This window comes from Dermacentor andersoni, chromosome 6 (genome assembly GCF_023375885.2).
Source record: "Dermacentor andersoni chromosome 6, qqDerAnde1_hic_scaffold, whole genome shotgun sequence".
In the NCBI taxonomy this organism is placed as follows: domain Eukaryota; kingdom Metazoa; phylum Arthropoda; class Arachnida; order Ixodida; family Ixodidae; genus Dermacentor; species Dermacentor andersoni.
The window spans coordinates 42,170,041-42,186,700 of NC_092819.1; the positions used below are offsets into that span (position 1 = coordinate 42,170,041).

General features: G+C 47.8%; 1 protein-coding gene across 1 annotated transcript in view; it reads right to left on the minus strand.

Annotated features, from left to right (window-relative positions):
- LOC126521966 (uncharacterized) overlaps positions 1 to 14,512 on the minus strand; it is a 183,154-nt gene extending 168,642 nt beyond the window's left edge. The window contains exon 1 of the mRNA XM_055066199.2: positions 14,362 to 14,512. The gene's annotated coding sequence lies outside the window, so the exon portion shown is untranslated. The remainder of the gene's footprint in view (positions 1 to 14,361) is intronic.
- Between the last annotated feature and the right edge of the window lie 2,148 nt (positions 14,513 to 16,660).

Here is a 16,660-nt window from a genome sequence, read left to right on the forward strand (position 1 = left end):
GTCTTAGCCTTTTTCTTGTAATGTTCATACTCTTCTTGCAACGCACTTTTGTAGATCACTCCTCTCACTATTCGGTGTGTGAACTAAGAACAACAATTCTTAGTACCGCGGGCACACCCCTTCCTGTGTTTTCGCCACAAGACTACTAAAACAAAATTGTCAATTTTCGAACCGTCATTTACTCAAATTATGCCAATGCGGGTCGAAGGTTGCTCTCGCACCAGTTATCATAGCTTCTGTTGTCACGCTCTCAAGGCGAACTTGGATGAACCCCTAACAAGCGCACGCCATTATCAAAATATTTTTTTTCAAAACACCATACAGATGGGTAAAGTAGAGATCGATTTACATTTATATGCAAATATTTATTCCCACCTTCTTAAAGGACCGGCACCCTAGACTTTCTCATTGCATTAAGAAATTTAGCGGAATCATTGAACAGGTTAGAGATGTGTGCTCGTATAGAAAGTATGCCCATCCGCCTACTCTCTTGGCACGATTTCGAACAGCAGGGGACTATGTTGGGCTAGTTGGTGTTTGAGTTAGTTGGTGTTAGGTTGTCTAACGCAACGTGAATACGCAATTGCGAAGAAAACAATAAACGGTTGGCGCAATTTGTCTCACTACGGTCCTGAATAGCGGCTATAAAGCGGCCCAGTATCCATCCACGTAATCTCATGATGCGTGTGCCAACACCGCCAAAAGTCAGATGGATAAGTATTGTCTCCTGCGCTGGCGGTTTCCCCCTGCTTACCGCGGTAGTACAGAGCAGACGACAAAACACACGCGAAACGTAGAAGTCGATGCAGCATCCGTTCTGTCGTATGCCCCTTGCGTCACGTTTCCGAGGTGGCAGTTGAAGGAGTGAAATAAATTTTAAAAACTTCGTTAACGTGACGTTTGTCAGGGTATTCGAGTTGTAGCTGACTTCTTTCTTTCTTTCTTTCTTTCTTTCTTTCTTTCTTTCTTTCTTTCTTTCTTTCTTTCTTTCTTTCTTTCTTTCCTTCCTTCCTGCGCGCGCAGCATCAGCCCCGCTATGATGCAGTCTCCGCTGTCCGTGAGCGAGACGCAGCCGGTCAGCGCTCCCAGAGACATGTCCTCCTCCGTGCAGCCCGGTTTTCAGCCGGGCCCGGCTCCTGCGGCAATGCAGTTGAGCCAAGCCAAGCCGACGGCCGCGAGACCGTTTGCACTGCGAGCGCATAGCGACGAGCTGGCGCCCGAGTTCCGATAGACGCGCCACCGCCTAACATAAACGCGGCGTCGTTTCTCAATAACCGCCGCGTAGGCTTCTCTCTGTTTATTTTCTTACCGTGCAACTTTACTATTTGTTCTCGATATTTCACGTTCGATTTCGGTTAGTATTAATTGTGTGGTTGTCTTTTTCGAAATTCTCGCTTTTCTTTCGTAGAAACCCGTGAGGCCCCCGACTGACTTAAGTGAAGTTACTTTGCTAAAAGTGACCGCGTGAGCTACCTCTTTCTTTTTTTTCTTCTAATAAGGAGTGTTTTGTCGTACGTATTCAGTCTTGTGTATTTTCTAGCATATCCGACGTTCTCTGTCAACAGTTTTCACATAAATAAAGTCAATGGATTTAGGTGCTCGGTGAGGCATAGGAAAGAATTTGTGAAGGTCGTCCATTGTATACTGTTTGTCCATATATTGTAGAAAAGCGTACATGGCCAAACGGGCCGGTGTGAACACAAGACTTTTGGAGCACAAAAGGTCCACTGGGGGAAACATTCATTCCCTCATTAAAGGACATTGCTCACAACATGGCTGCTAGCCGTTTTACAATGACACTACAGTTATACCGCACCATAATCAGCTGACCAGGGAAATATTGGAAGCTTTTCACATTTACTAGGGAGGAGGGGGTTGTATCAGTCAACCATCTGTTCTTCTGAGACGTCGTGAGGTCTCCTTTTTCGCGAGGGCACACACAAAATAACGTGTTATAAAAATTTGTTAGGGGTGCAACAAATAGGATAGGATTGCACACCGTGATATGTTGCCTATATTTTACGCGCAAGTATGCGCGTGGAAGTGAATTTGAAGGTGCTTTTAATATTCTCTTGCTTATATTTGACGTCTGAGGGTGCGCAGGCACATAAATACGAAGTGTTTGTTCTAGAATAAGCTAGTTCCAAGTGCAGCGACTGTCTTGTATTCTTGTGTCTCTCCGCTCTGTCCTGGTCAGTGCTCGCTGCTTCACGAACACGGTATGATGCTTTTCATCCGTTGTTGCGTGAATGTTTCACAAATAAACTTCATTAGCATTTCAGTTTGCCTGTGGTGCAAATCATTCTTGCTGCGACTTGAAGGAGTACTGACATCACGTTTTTCTACTTTATTGACTATTATTTTGTTCTTTTTTAGGTTAAACGAATGCCTCTGACCTCGACACACTAAATACCTTACTAAATAGATTTTATACAAACCTCTATCGCTTCGTTGTAAACTCTCTCACTTCCCCTTTCCTTATGTGTCGTGACATTACTACAATGAAGGTGGTCGCGTGGGAGCAAGGCATCACAAGGTGTTTGAAACAAAACGGTTTCTTCGAACATCTATTGTAGTAAATTCCTAAGGCGTTCGACGGGTGCCAGTATATTTTTTTATTATTATTTAAATGTTTGGAGGCCCAGAAGCTTCATTCAGCGCGAAATGCAAAAAATGTCACACCGGTCCTTCAAAGCAGCGTGTCTGTTCACAGCGTTGCTACAGAACAAACTCTGAATATTTTTAAACAGTCAACATATTTATTATTATACGAATCATTCGTATCTTTTTCATTCAAGCTTTACTATTTTTCGGCTTCGACCGCACTATTTTTCAAACTGTTAAGGTTGCCAGGTTGGGAATGTGTGGCACATTAGGAACCGAATCCACAGAGCTTTTCATTCATTAGTGCTTTTTCTTTTTATGTCCCACATTGCGATTGGCTGACATTTTCTCTTAGGAAGAACTACAGCGTATTATCTTTTTTTTCGTGTGTGTGTGAATACGGGCCTAGACTTCTGCGATGAGCAAACTGGACGGCGGCTGGCTGAGCGTATACAACGATCGCTATCAGCCGTGGACCGGAACTCCGCATTTGCATCATCCTCCGAGATTCGAGAGGGGGGGGGGGGATCTTCGCGAAACGGACCCGCCATTAAATGCGAAGCCATGCACGTTGCCTCCTTCTTCCCCGGCGCGGCGGGCCGCTCGGCATTCTAAAGGAGGGCCACGATTCGGCGAAGGCGGTGGGTCGTGTGTGTGTGCGTGTGCTCTTTTCGGGTGCGCATGCCGTGATTGCCTTCCTCCGCCGAATGGGGAACGGCACTTGGAGGAGCTGTGGTGGCAGCAGCAAGTTCAAGCGCGACGTGACTTGAAGCGCGCGCGCGGCGTATACTGCAGGGTGACTAGAACGGGGAGCTCTGAGTCAACACAAACAGGGATAGCGCGCGGCAAGCACAAACTTAATGCGCAAACATGCGCCGAATCCGGCTCGGACAGAAAGGAGCCCCCGTTTAGGTTCCAGGACATTCGCGAAATAGCGAAAGAGGAGGGGGAGGGGGGGTTAAGTGCGCCTGCCTTTGAGGATTGCCGGCGTTCGACGCTGTTTGTCCCCTGTTGCCGCCGAAAACGATCTCGGTGACGACGATCCAAAACCTCTGCGAATCCGCTTACTGGCGTGTGTGTAGACTAGGCATGTCGACTTCCGATTGCAATATTTATTTGTATTCTTAATAACTACATAGAGCTCGCAGACACATTGAGAGTCCAAGTATGGGGTGAGCGCGCGAAAGCAAAGCTAAATATTTGGACAAGTCTATATACGTTGAAGATATATATTCTAGAACTTTGATAAGTTGTACTGTGTTGCAGTCCTTGATTTAGGAAGACCCTATATTTTGCCAGTGCGGCGAGAACACGATGTCGGCAAAGGCGTCTTTTTTTTTTACGTTTCGGACATGTCTGTAGTCATTGTAGAGATAAATATTATTCAAAATCAATTGGCAGTGTGATGATGCGAAATATGCAGCCGAAAACTGAAATTTTCGTTTGTCCGCATTTTGCAAGCGGCTCAATACCATCAGCTCCGATTATAGTTGGTTATACAGAATAATAATTGTACGTGAAGTTTTGAAATATATCTAATCTTGAGCAGTGCTGAAACGCCATCATCTAGTCTTTTCCATAACGTAGTTACCTGCGCACTTCTGGAGGTTTTAGATCTTAAAAGATTCGTAGATGGCGCAACGGTAGGACGTGCTGTGCGACACGATTTGAAGAATAGAACCTGCTGTGACTTCACTCGTGAATGCGAATTTGTCAGTTGATTGTTCTGGGCGTGACACTTGTCAAGACGCCCTACGGCCTGTGAGGCATTTCTTTTTTATTATTATTAAACTCAGTTGGTGAAATCTTTCTGAAATTTTGTATAGTTAGTTTTCGAGCCAGCGGGCGCACACAAGTGCAAAGAGCTTCAGTTGCGTGCAAAGCAAAGGCGCTTTGGCACCGCGACCTTGTCTTCTCTGTCGCTATATATAACGTTTTCGTTAACTACAGCGGCCACTTCAGTGTATTAGTTGTCGCGGGTATGAATGTAGGGCGGGTAAACGGTCATGGGCTCCTACGCCTAAGGCAGACGCGTGCAGACACCGCAATGCGCGATTGTCATGGCGCACGAGAAAGCTTTTCCTCTTCAGGGAACCCCTTCGCTCTCTCTTTCGAAGAGCAGACGACAGCAGAAACCACGAAGTGGAGGCCGTATTTAGCTGGAAGAAGAGTTTCGGACTTCGTTGCGTTCAGAAACAAACAAAAAGGAGAAACGAGCGAGACATAGCGCGCGCGATGCGAATTCACGACAATGGCGAAGGAGCTCGACAAGCGGGAATTTCCGGCAGAAAACGGAAACAAACGGCGGCAGGAGCGGCTGAGCTCGGGGCTCGAGCCCGACAAAGCTCCGCCCGAACGAATAACCGAGAGAGAACGGAAGAGTGCTGGGGAGGGTGGGGAGGAATGGGAAGGGGAGGAAAGGCAGTGACTGGGGCCGTGGTTTGGATTCGCAGCATGCTTTGCGGCTCTTTGATCGTCGCCGCTGCGTTGTCGTCGCGTCCGCGGGCGAAGCCAGAGAGCCGCTTTTCGGCTACGTTTGCGGCGTGCAGCTCGCGCCGCCGCCGCGCTTCTAATTTGTTCCGCGAGCGCGCGTGCGGAAGAATGGCTCCTCACTCGCGATTCTTTCTTTCTTTCTTTCTTTCTTTCTTTCTTTCTTTCTTTCTTTCTTTCGTTCTCTCTTTCAATAAAGGACGCCTTCTCCTTTTGTATATCTTATTCACGGACGGGAAAGCAAGCGACGGAAAGCCGCTAGCTTGAGACGACTGCGTTTACGCCCACGTACGGTGAACCGTCATTATTCAAGAAGGCCACGTGTTCTTGTACTGTTGCCGATGCCGCTGTTTTAGGAGATTATGGCATTCTACCGGCGGCGCAAGATAGCTTTGCTCGAGCCCTCGCTGGAGATGTGACGGACTTGAGGCGACAATATATGGGAGCATTTGCAATCCTGCAGGGTGGGGCAGGACAAACGCCGTTCTGAGTCTATCGCCGTCATTGGGCAGATCTGCGCAACTTCCAGTAGCTGTAAGTCATGCACGGCAAGAAAGAAAGAAAAAAGAAAGAAAAGCTATTTTTCACTCTTGTTGGGCGTTTGCGACTGTCTTGTGTACTGTCATTTATGCAGAGTTAGCGGAGGTTCCACACTTTTCTTTTTGTTACTTCGAGAAAAGAAGGCAAGGCGTCTTTGATATGGAAGACGGGAGGGCGGAGGAAGGGCGGGGGTTGCTTGGAGCGAGAATCTCCATGTTCATTTTTCCGAACGCGTACAACGTGTACGTTACTCATCGCCGGAATTTCGGCGTGATTGATATATAGAGCCTTTATCAATTGCAGCGCTCCATCGACACAACAACGACGTTCACGTGAATGCGATATAAGCTCATCGTACTATCGTTTTGGTACCTTTCATTGACGGTTGGCGCCTCACTATATATAGTAACAATAAAGTATAATGGCGAGAGTGCGAGAGCAGGACCCTTCCCTCCACTCACAAAGGAGGCGCGAGCGGAAAAAAAAGAAAGAAAAGTGCGTGGACTTGTTGCGGACGCCGTCGCACATAAATTGATGCGCCGACTCGTTTCATTGTGATGGCGCGTTATGGGGACTATGATGCCCTAATGACTAACAAAGTGGGCCTTCTTCCACACCCGGTGCAGTTGCCCAAACGTTTCGCGCCGTTTGCGTTTCATTTACACCCAACTGTCGCAAAACTTTCACGCTCACCATAGCGTTGTCGCAGAGTGCCCGCTAAAGCACGGAACTCGTCCAACGAGGGCAGCGCATGCCATGCACTTCATATGCGCGTATAAATTAACGCCTGGCTTATTACTTGAGGCGCTACTGCTGTATAGCAGCAGAAATAGTCCTGAAGACAGAGCTCATTCGGGCAAAATATGTTACCAAGCCTGTCGAGCAGCCCGATTGTGTCAACGTAGCTGTTTTACTTTCGGATGAAGACAAAGTCATATCGTAGTTTTTTTTTCGCGCACGCTAATGGGGTCACGACGCTTTTATACGAAAACCCCGAACTGAGCCCACGGGGCCGCTCAATATAACCCGGGCTGTGTACAGCGGGTTGTAAACCCACTATCGCTTAGCCCGAAGTTGTTAGGATATCATGCCCGATATAACCAGTTTTAACGCATCCTCGCTGCCCCACACGCGCGCACCTACAGCAGGGAAATATTTCTCGACGCTAGCGCGACTAGCCTTCAGTAACTCGTACATGCCCGCCGCATGCACTTGTATCCCTGGTAAGGTTTGGCGTACGAGATCTGGCTGCTTCATCTAATCCTATATACAGTAACCGAGCCTGATCCAACATGATAGAGGTTCCGCGCTACGCGAGGTAATCAAATGAGGAAGACCAACCCGCCAAATACAGCGCTTGAGTCCGTTAAATCCGATTTCCACATAAACACAATGTTTAGACGCGGTGTAGTGAAACAGACGGTGACCGATTAGGTGCCGTCAAGCAAAGTATTTTTGTCCCGGGAGTGTAGTAAGAAAACTACGGCGGAATAAATGCGACGATCTGGCAAAGATTAGCACGCACGCCATTAAAGAAAGAGCGACAGAGACGCACAGAAAGAGGAATTTAATGCAGGAAACACGACCGCATATTTAAATTCGTTCGAGCGGAAGTGTAATTACTGCCTAATGTTGCGAGCGGGCGAACGACCTTCGGATAGATTTGTTCCCCGTGAAAGATTAAGAATGCAAATGGTTTTCCGCTGCCGAGAACAACTGGGGTGTGGACTGTAGGCGCCCGGGCTATGATAAAAAAAAATGACGATGTCGGAAACATTGCAAGCGGAGAGCAGCGAATAAGAAATGCCCGGCGGAGGGAGCATTTCGCCTTTCTAGTAGGATAAAAAGCTTTTTTTTTCTTTTTAGTGGTTCCCGCTGAGACCATCTGAGCGTTACACTTTGATATCGTGCCTAGCGAAGCGTCCTGGATACGAGTGCGCTGTTTCTGTCATCTCCAGCGTCTCGCCTTAATGCTGGCGAAAAAAAAAAAAAGAACACTCACGCATGTATATGTGCAGGCAGAATTCGCCTTCTCAGAAAATGCGTAGCGCTGGCTATATATTAGTACAGCGAGCCGGCATATAGTAAACACAGGCCCGCAATAGCGTCTCTGAAAGATTCAACAAACGAGCTCGCCAGATGCGAAGGATATATATCCGCGACGGTCGTCCTCTCGCGCATTACGCATATACGTATAGACGCCGAGCGCAGCGGAAACGGGGTATATGGCGCTGCGAACCGAAATGCACGGGGGAAAACGAAGTTTAAACTACGTCGTGCGCTTGGGGGGCCTACTTCTATACGGCGGCGCGTTTTTTTTGTTGTTTTTTTGTCCTGTAGGCTTTATGACCTCGTTCATTGCTGCTCTTGACTCGCTCGTCTTGTTTGCTGCAATACCGCTTTCGTGGGCCCGGGCCATGCTCATTTCGTGCCAGGGACGCTGGTATAGGTCGAAGTGGACTGCCACTGATTCTGGCGGTATGACTTCTTTTTTTTTTTCAGGATGCGCTTTATTCTTTACCAAAATATTATTCCCCGCTTCTTAACAGAACGACTACGATCTCTGGCGCGTTGTTAAGCTAAAAAAAAAAAAAGAAAAGTCACTCACAGTGAATGAAAAGCAGCAATGCCAGATCATAGTAGGAAGTTTCTCAAAGGAACAAAACACACATGTAGGCAGCTCTCGATACTACTTCCTAAATAACGACTCTCGTGTGAATAATTAAGAGGGGTTGTTGGACGCCGGTTGATAGTTCACGCGGGCGGGCCTTGCGCTCTTTATCAGCGTACCACGATTACACTGACATTTTTGCATTATTCTTCTTCGTGATCTGCATGAAATTTTGCGAATCTGGCGTATAATTAGGGTCGCGTAAACCGTAGTCACCGCATAAATCTCGTGATCAATCTCGTTCTCGTGATTTAGCCTCAGTTGCGTTATCACGCTCCTGAGTGGCTTGCGCATGCTGCACCTTCGAATTCAGTGCAATGTTGCGAAACAAAGTACAAGACTTTACCGACACCTTTTCTTTTTTTTTTCTTTTTTTTTTTTTGCTCCGGCCTAACACTCACGACTTTTCAAACGGAAAACACAATATCGGAGAACGCTTTCTTTCTTTCTTTCTTTCTTTCTTTCTTTCTTTCTTTCTTTCTTTCTTTCTCTCTTTCTTTCTTTCTTTCTTTCTTTCTTTCTTCGGGCAGACTTTTAAAAGAATCATCTGTGACAAATAGCGCTGTTCCACTGATTCAACTGAATTTGTGAAAGAGCCGAAAATTACTTGCGTAAGAAAACGCAATGTCCTGGTGGATAAATAAATATGTTCGCTATTAACGTTTTAATTACACAATTGCCCAATTGGAACTAGTGAAGCCACGTTCGCTTAGCAGAAAGCTTAAGGCTCTATCACCACATAAAATATGCTGCAATATGCATTGCCGTTCCAGTAAACAGCTTACAAAAAGCGCGAGTCGAGTAGTTCAGGTCGATCGTAACTGTTACGCGAATGTACTTTTCTGAACGCCATAGCCGCCGCGGTTGCCTAGTGGCTATGGTATTGGGCTGCTAAGCACGAGGTCATGGGATTATGGCGGCATTTCGATAGGGGCGGAATGCGAAAACGCTCGTGTACTTAGACTTAGGCGCACGTTAAAGTTCCCCGGGTGTCCTAATTTCCGGAGTCCCCCACTACGGCGTACCTCATAATGAAATCGTGGTTTTGGCACGTAAAACCCCACAATTTAATTAATATATGGTGTTCTAGTACATTTCTGTAGCAACTAACAATATATATATATATATATATATATATATATATATATATATATATATATATATATAGTTCCCGCTTACAACACATTTCTCTGATTAAAGCCATTGCCTAATAAGGGCTCTTACCATAGTTCTTAGCCCTAACACCACATATTACAATCGTCGTCACGTGTGGAAATAACAAAGAGGTTGATGGCTACCTGCAGGCAACAACATATATCCTTAAACAGAGTTAACAAAAAAAAGAAGGTGGGGGGGAGGAAGGAAAGAGGTCACTGCCTCCTGGTTGCTCGCTCTAACGATCGACCCTTGCCTTCGGCGCCGCACAATAAACGGGCAATTAATAGCTGGCCTGATCGCGCCTGCGCCCCCTTCTCCGTCGCTCGCTTGCCGCTGTTGATCAATCTTAATAGTAACAGCCCGGCATCGCCGCGGGGTTTGGTAAATGCCTCGCGACGGAGGCGCTAACGACCCCGCGGTAGATGTGAGTTACGGCCAGGCTAACGGTTTACTCGCAGAAAAAGAAAAGAGACTATCCTAATATACACGGAGGCTTCAGTATAGAGCGTAAGCCAAATACAAATACGGCAGCGCGTTTTTAGAAGTCAAAGGCCTCGCAGGGAGCTAACAGGCGGATACTATAAGGGGGAGACGGTGTGGGGAGAAGAGAGGAGCGGGTTTTCGGCTGCCCGCTCGCCGCTGCTGCCACCGCCACAGCCTGTCCCGACTGGGGCCGGCGCGATCGAAATCCCGCAGGCGGGCGAGCGAACGGGCAAGCAAGCATTCGCGCTCGCTGAGCGATTTATCTGGATCAACTTGACACCTCGCGATTTCTCACGGGAAATGGCGTTATTCCGCCGCCGACGACGCCCCGCGCCCTCTGGCGACAACAGCGTAGTTCTTTTTTTTTTCTTTTTTTGAGGAGGAGGGGAGGAGGCAGAGCACAGGGCTTTCTTTTCTCGTACTTGCGTGCGTTTGTGGGCTCGCGTTTGGTGTAGAAGCGTGGGAGCGCATGTTTCCATCATCACCAGTGTTCGTGCTTTTTGTGCGAGGGAAAGGCCCCATTTTCCCTGCCTGGCGGCAAATGAAGAGAGAGAGAAAGAGCGTTGAGGCCCTGATGGAAGGGAAATGTGCGGCACTATTTGCAATATAGAGAGGACAACGGTTGCCTGATGCTGTGTTAAGTTATGAATCATATGTGCAACAAAGGGCACAGTTGATAAGCACGGTATCTTTTTTTTTTTGTTCGCACTCCCTCTGGAGATTGCTGTAATTTAGCCTGCGGAAGGAAAGGGAAATTTTGCCATCCATTTGTAAGTAGCACTAATCTATATACGATGAGCAAAACGAGAACAAACTGAAAGCAGGAGGTTCCTAGCTGCTTTCGCCTTGTTCCCGTTTTGCCCATCGTATCGAATTTCCTTCTCCCGCATTCCCCGTGTTTTCCGACTAATCTATATAATAAGATAACCTACACAAATTTCTCAAAAACAAGGTTTCGTTCGTGAAAAAATAAATTGATAGCTCATCGATTCTTTAGACATGATTGAGAATTTTAATGCTATGAGTAATCAGTTTGACTGTTAGTGTGTAATTTCCGATGATATGTTTTAAATAATGCTCATTATGAAAGGCGGCACATGCTCAGTGAAACAGTACAAGTGAAAGTGAAATAAGTACAAGCGAAACTTTCGGTTCTTTAGCCGGTTTGATGACCGAGTGCACCACGTGTCCTGACTGTTTCAATTTGAAACAGCTGCAATAGTTCGAATTGGAAACGTATTTCGATCCATTTGTTGAAGCAACTCCTGTATTGAATGATTCGTGATACTTTACATAATCTTAGTTGCTATCGTGGGCCCGGTTCGCCGTCTCATACCCTCGTTCGCCAGCCTGTTGTCTCTTCTCGCCTATATTTTTTTTTTAATTCGCAGTTGTGAATGCTGCACCCGCCATGCTGACATGTTAGGTTATGGAATAGAATGGAAAAACTTTTATTGCTCTTTATCTCAGAGAGATTGATGGTGGGCCGGTGTCTTCATGTCTTGAGTCCTGGCCGCTTCACAAAGTCGGCGCCCCCATTCCAGGGCACCGCTGAGTCTTGCTGCCTCGCAGGCGTGCTGCACAATTGCCCGTTGGGCTGCGAGCTCGCTGCTGATGAGCAGAGCCTCCCATTGTTCTGCACTTGGGTAATCGAACGTCGCGTAACAGTTGTCATTTTATCTTAACAGCTGTTCGAGTAGGAAGCCCAGATTTTTATTCGAACTTTGAAGCGCCGGACAATGGCAGGCGTCAGACCATAGTAACAATTAACGTTGCGGGGCTCAGAGGCAAGATTTAACTGCGAGAAGCGCGTTGTATTAGATATACGCGTAATGAAACCGGTACGAGGACTGTCTAATTCGTGACCTGCCTCGGCACGCAGGCTTTAGGCAAAAAGAGGAAAACAAAGAAAAAAAAATTACCGACGATTACGTTACTTCCTAATGCGAAATTTGAGCGCAGCAAATAAGCTGTTTCACCTTTTCGATAGATTGAGGCAAAGAAATCGAGCAACACATGTATGCGCTATCACAGAATTTTTTTTTTATTTTTCACACGTATTCCTTTAACAAAGACTCCACTAACAGTTCTTGACAGTCATGAAGGAAGCTTTGTGGTCGGAGAAATAGACTGATATATGTTCGACTTGGTACACCAATGCTTGATTCTCAAAGACGAGATCTATACAAGTGCCTCGCGAGGTTGTCACAGCCGTGGGACGCGTTACGAGCGAGAGGAACGGGATGTTCTCCCGCATAAGTGTTAGGAAATTGCTGTTTGTCTTTATGTCAAGCCGCCACCGATCTGGCTCTCTGATTGCCACCGCACAGGGCGAACGGCAGCGGCAATTTCGGCTCGGGCGGTGCACATATACAGATCCGCCGCCACCGATCTGGCTCTCTGATTGCCACCGCACAGGGGTTGCATTGGAGGAGGAGCGAAGAAAGGAATTAAGTTCGAGCCGGCGCTTTGACAACGGGAGACTCGCAGGAAGAGGTGGGAGGGGGGCGGCGTGTACACCCAGCGGCAAACGATGGGGGCAGAAGCGCGCGCAGCAAGCGGACAACACGATAAAGGGAGGAGGGAAGAGATAGCAGCGACTGACTGATGCCGCTGACGCCGATAGTGAGTCAACCCCAGCTGCGGAGTTGGTTTCAGGGACAACGCCGCCGATGCCGACACAAACAATATGATACCCTCGCTTCCGCAGCGCTAAGAACCAGGTCTAGCCGTGGGAAGGTGGTCACGTATTCGTCGACGTGCCGGGGCCTACGTGAAATAACCGGCGCGTCGGCAACTGAAGAGCACCCTATCGCCACACAAGAACAGGGGGGGGGGACCCTTTCCTCCTCTTTCTGCATGGCGGCGACGGTGTTCTATGCAGTCACGTTATCTTGACTCTCTAGCGGTGTCAGCGGCATCCAGCGGTATCAGTCGGTCGCTGCTAGCGCTGGGGGGATGAAAGGGGGGCGGAGCTGGTTACGAGGCCGACGACAACGCCGACGACGACGCGAAACCCAGGAACGGACGCCAAAGAGCTGCGCTCTAAAAAGAACACGCCAAAGAAGCAACGGTAAGGCTTCTCAAAGCCAAGTCTCACTATACAGTGGGTAACCGGCAGGACGAAATTTATGAAAAAAGAAAACTTAGGAGCAGCGACACCGTGGGACAATGACCACCTAATACCATCCCGCCAGGTGAGGGACACACACACAGCCCTCTTACATGTTACGTCCCTCGTTTCACGCGTTTGTTCCTGAATGATCCTGAATGACCAATTATAGGCCCCGATTCCCGCTGTAGTTTGGAAATTGCTCCTAGCTCGCGGAACGATACAACGTTTATTTCACGATATGCAACCACTGTTAAGTCGTTTTCACTTTCTCTACCTTAGCAAATCAGGAAATGCGGTTTGTTAAATTAAAGGGATCTGACGTCCCTAAACAGCTTACGGGTTCTATATGAGAAACGCCGCAGTGGGTGCAGGCTCAAGATTACTTCCGACCACTTCTTCTTCCACCCTCCCACCGCGTGATCGTGGCGCTGCAACAAGTGTGGCCAAACCCGCACTCAATAGTTGGTGCGCCATCACGCGTGATCAGCATTGCGTTCGTATAACAGCGAGGACAACAGTAAGGCCCCCGGGGGAAACTGTGGATGGCCAGTGAGGCGTGTGCCATGCCGAGGGGAAGGCTATACATAGTTGCCCGTGTGTTTGCACATTTGACCGAACGTTGTTCCGAGTTCATTTGATTTCAAAGCCTATTGACTAAATGTCGTTTCGTTGTGCCTACGGGCCTTTTAATGCTTGCTGTCGCGGCTACCAAAGTATACGGCTCTGGGAACCCGGTCGGAAGCGAGGACGCTTCAAGCTTCATGGAGGAATCGAACACGCGACCTCGTGCTCAGCAGTGTAACGCTGCGGATTGCCACCGCAGCGGGTGCGGTGTTTCAGGATTCAAGCATGCTCCGCTATTCATTGTAGGAACGAAACATGTTAAGATGCCACGGAGCCGTGTTAGCGTGTATTCTGTATTTTCATGTAAGGACTCGCCATTCAGTGTAACCAGGGGCACGAGACTCGGGTGCAGAAGGTTCAAAAGCACTAATCATCGTATTTCTATGTTCATTCATCGTATGTTTCCGACAATCTCGCTGAATTGGTCCCCCCCCCCCCCCCCCCCCGTCCCGCTTGACTGTTAAGTAGAAGCGCGCACCGCTGACCGCACGTGCGTTCAAACACGCGAATAAAAGAAAAGGAACGTGAGACATGCCTATCTGCCACTGTCTCTCTCCATCCCTAAATCAAGAACGAAGGTTATCTTCTGATATCTTGTCGTACAAGAAGGGGGCTTGTCATCATCTTTGGGAAGAAAATATGTGGTCTTTGCATGCGATTCGGCACGGCTGCTTACCTCATCGGCGCTGTCTTTGTCAGCGTGTCATCCGCTCAGGTGCATTCGATTCGGGCAGCGAGAGGCCGAAATCTGGGTCACACTCCGGCCGCGTCGTCTCCCGACGACGACACGACCCGCACACGCGCGCTCGAGTTTACCTTCCCAGCTGGGTACGGCTCTCCCTCTACGTCCCTGAAAATGGCGCCTGTAGAGTTGGCGGCGCCGGCCGTGGCGCCATCTAGCCCTTGCAGATGGAAACGCTCCCGTTTAGCCGCGGGCGAACCCAGCGCTGTCGCACCCGCCTACTCATCGCCCTACTCGAAGTTATTTTCGTTATACTGAGTTGTTGGGCGTACCTCCCTGAAATTTTCGCCTTCGTGCGACTACCCTGGCGTCCTTCCCTACGTTACCATATTGTGTTGGTGCTTACACGATTGGTCAGTTTCTTCTTGTTCTATCACCGTTTCTCGTGTTTAAGAAAAAAAAAAAACATTTTAGAAGTGCCGTTTCACCGACTCAGACTGAAATGTTACATTCGGAGACATCCTTTCTCTGCGAGCCACCACTCTTGCACACTTTCATTGACATGTTTGACAATGGCATGTTTGACATTGCCACATGTTTGACATTGCCACATGTTTGACATTGCCACATATTTGAAATTGCCACATGAATGACATTACCACAGGTTTGACATTGACACATGTTTGACATTGACAAAGTAATTGGCAAGTGATGGAACGCGACGTCGAAGGGGATCGGCTGGGAGGCCATGACTATTACTTCAATATGACAGTTCTTTCTTGTGGCCGACGCGCTATAAGCCATACAAAAGCGCGAAGCGCATTTTTAGCGCATGCTTGACTTAGGTGAGGTACAGGCCGCCATTGGAATCTGAACCTGACAACGTTTAACGCTAGAACGTTATCTGGTGAGGCGAGTCTAGCAGTGCTATTGAAGGAGTTAGAGGGCAGTAAATGGGATATAATAGGGCTCAGTGAAGTTAGGAGGACAAAAGAAGCATATACAGTGCTAAAAAGCGGGCACGTCCTGTGCTACCGGGGCTTAGCGGAGAGACGAGAACTAGGAGTCGGATTCCTGATTAACAAGAAGATAGCTGGTAACATACAGGAATTCTGTAGCATTAACGAGAGGGTGGCAGGTCTTGTCGTGAAACTTAATAAGGGGTACAAAATGAAGGTTGTACAGGTCTACGCCCCTACATCCAGTCATGATGACCAGGAAGTCGAAAGCTTCTATGAAGACGTGGAATCGGCGATGGTTAAAGTCAAAACGAAATACACTATACTGATGGGCGACTTCAATGCCAATGTAGGCAAGAAGCAGGCTGGAGACAAGTCAGTGGGGTAATATGACATAGGCACTAGGAATAGCACGGGAGAGCTATTAGTAGACTTTGCGGAACAGAATAATATGCGAATAATGAATACCTTCTTCCGCAAGCGGGATAGCAGAAAGTGGACGTGGCGGAGCCCGAACGGCGAGACTAGAAATGAAATAGGCTTCATACTCTGCGCTAACCCTGGCATCATACAAGATGTGGACGTGCTCAGCAAGGTGCGCTGCAGTGATCATAGGATGGTAAGAACTCGAATTAGCCTAGACCTGAGGAGGGAACGGAAGCAACTGGTACAAAAGAAGTCGATCAATGAGTTAGCGGTAAGAGGGAAAATAGAGCAATTCCAGATCAAGCTACAGAACAGGTATTCGGCTTTAACTCAAGAAGAGGACCTTAGTGTTGAAGCAATGAACGGCAATCTTGTGGGCATCATTAAGGAGTGTGCAATAGAAGTCGGTGGTAACTCCGTTAGACAGGATACCAGTAAGCTATCGCAGGAGACGAAAGATCTGATCAAGAAACGCCAATGTATGAAAGCCTCTAACCCTACAGCTAGAATACAACTGGCAGAACTTTCGAAGTTAATCAACAAGCGTAAGACAGCTGACATAAGTAAATATAATATGGATAGAATTGAACATGCTCTCCGGAACGGAGGAAGCCTAAAAGCAGTGAAGAAGAAACTAGGAATTGGCAAGAATCAGATGTACGCGTTAAGAGACAAAGCCGGCAATATCATTACTGATATGGATGAGATAGTTCAAGTGGCTGAGGAGTTCCATAGAGATTTGTGCAGTACCAGTGGCACCCACGACTATAATGGAAGAGAGAATAGTCTAGAGGAATTCGAAATCCCACAAGTAACGCCGAAAGAAGTAAAGAAAGCCTTGGGAGCTATGCAAAGGGGGAAAGCAGCTGGGGAGGATCAGGTAACAGCAGATTTGTTGAAGGATGGTG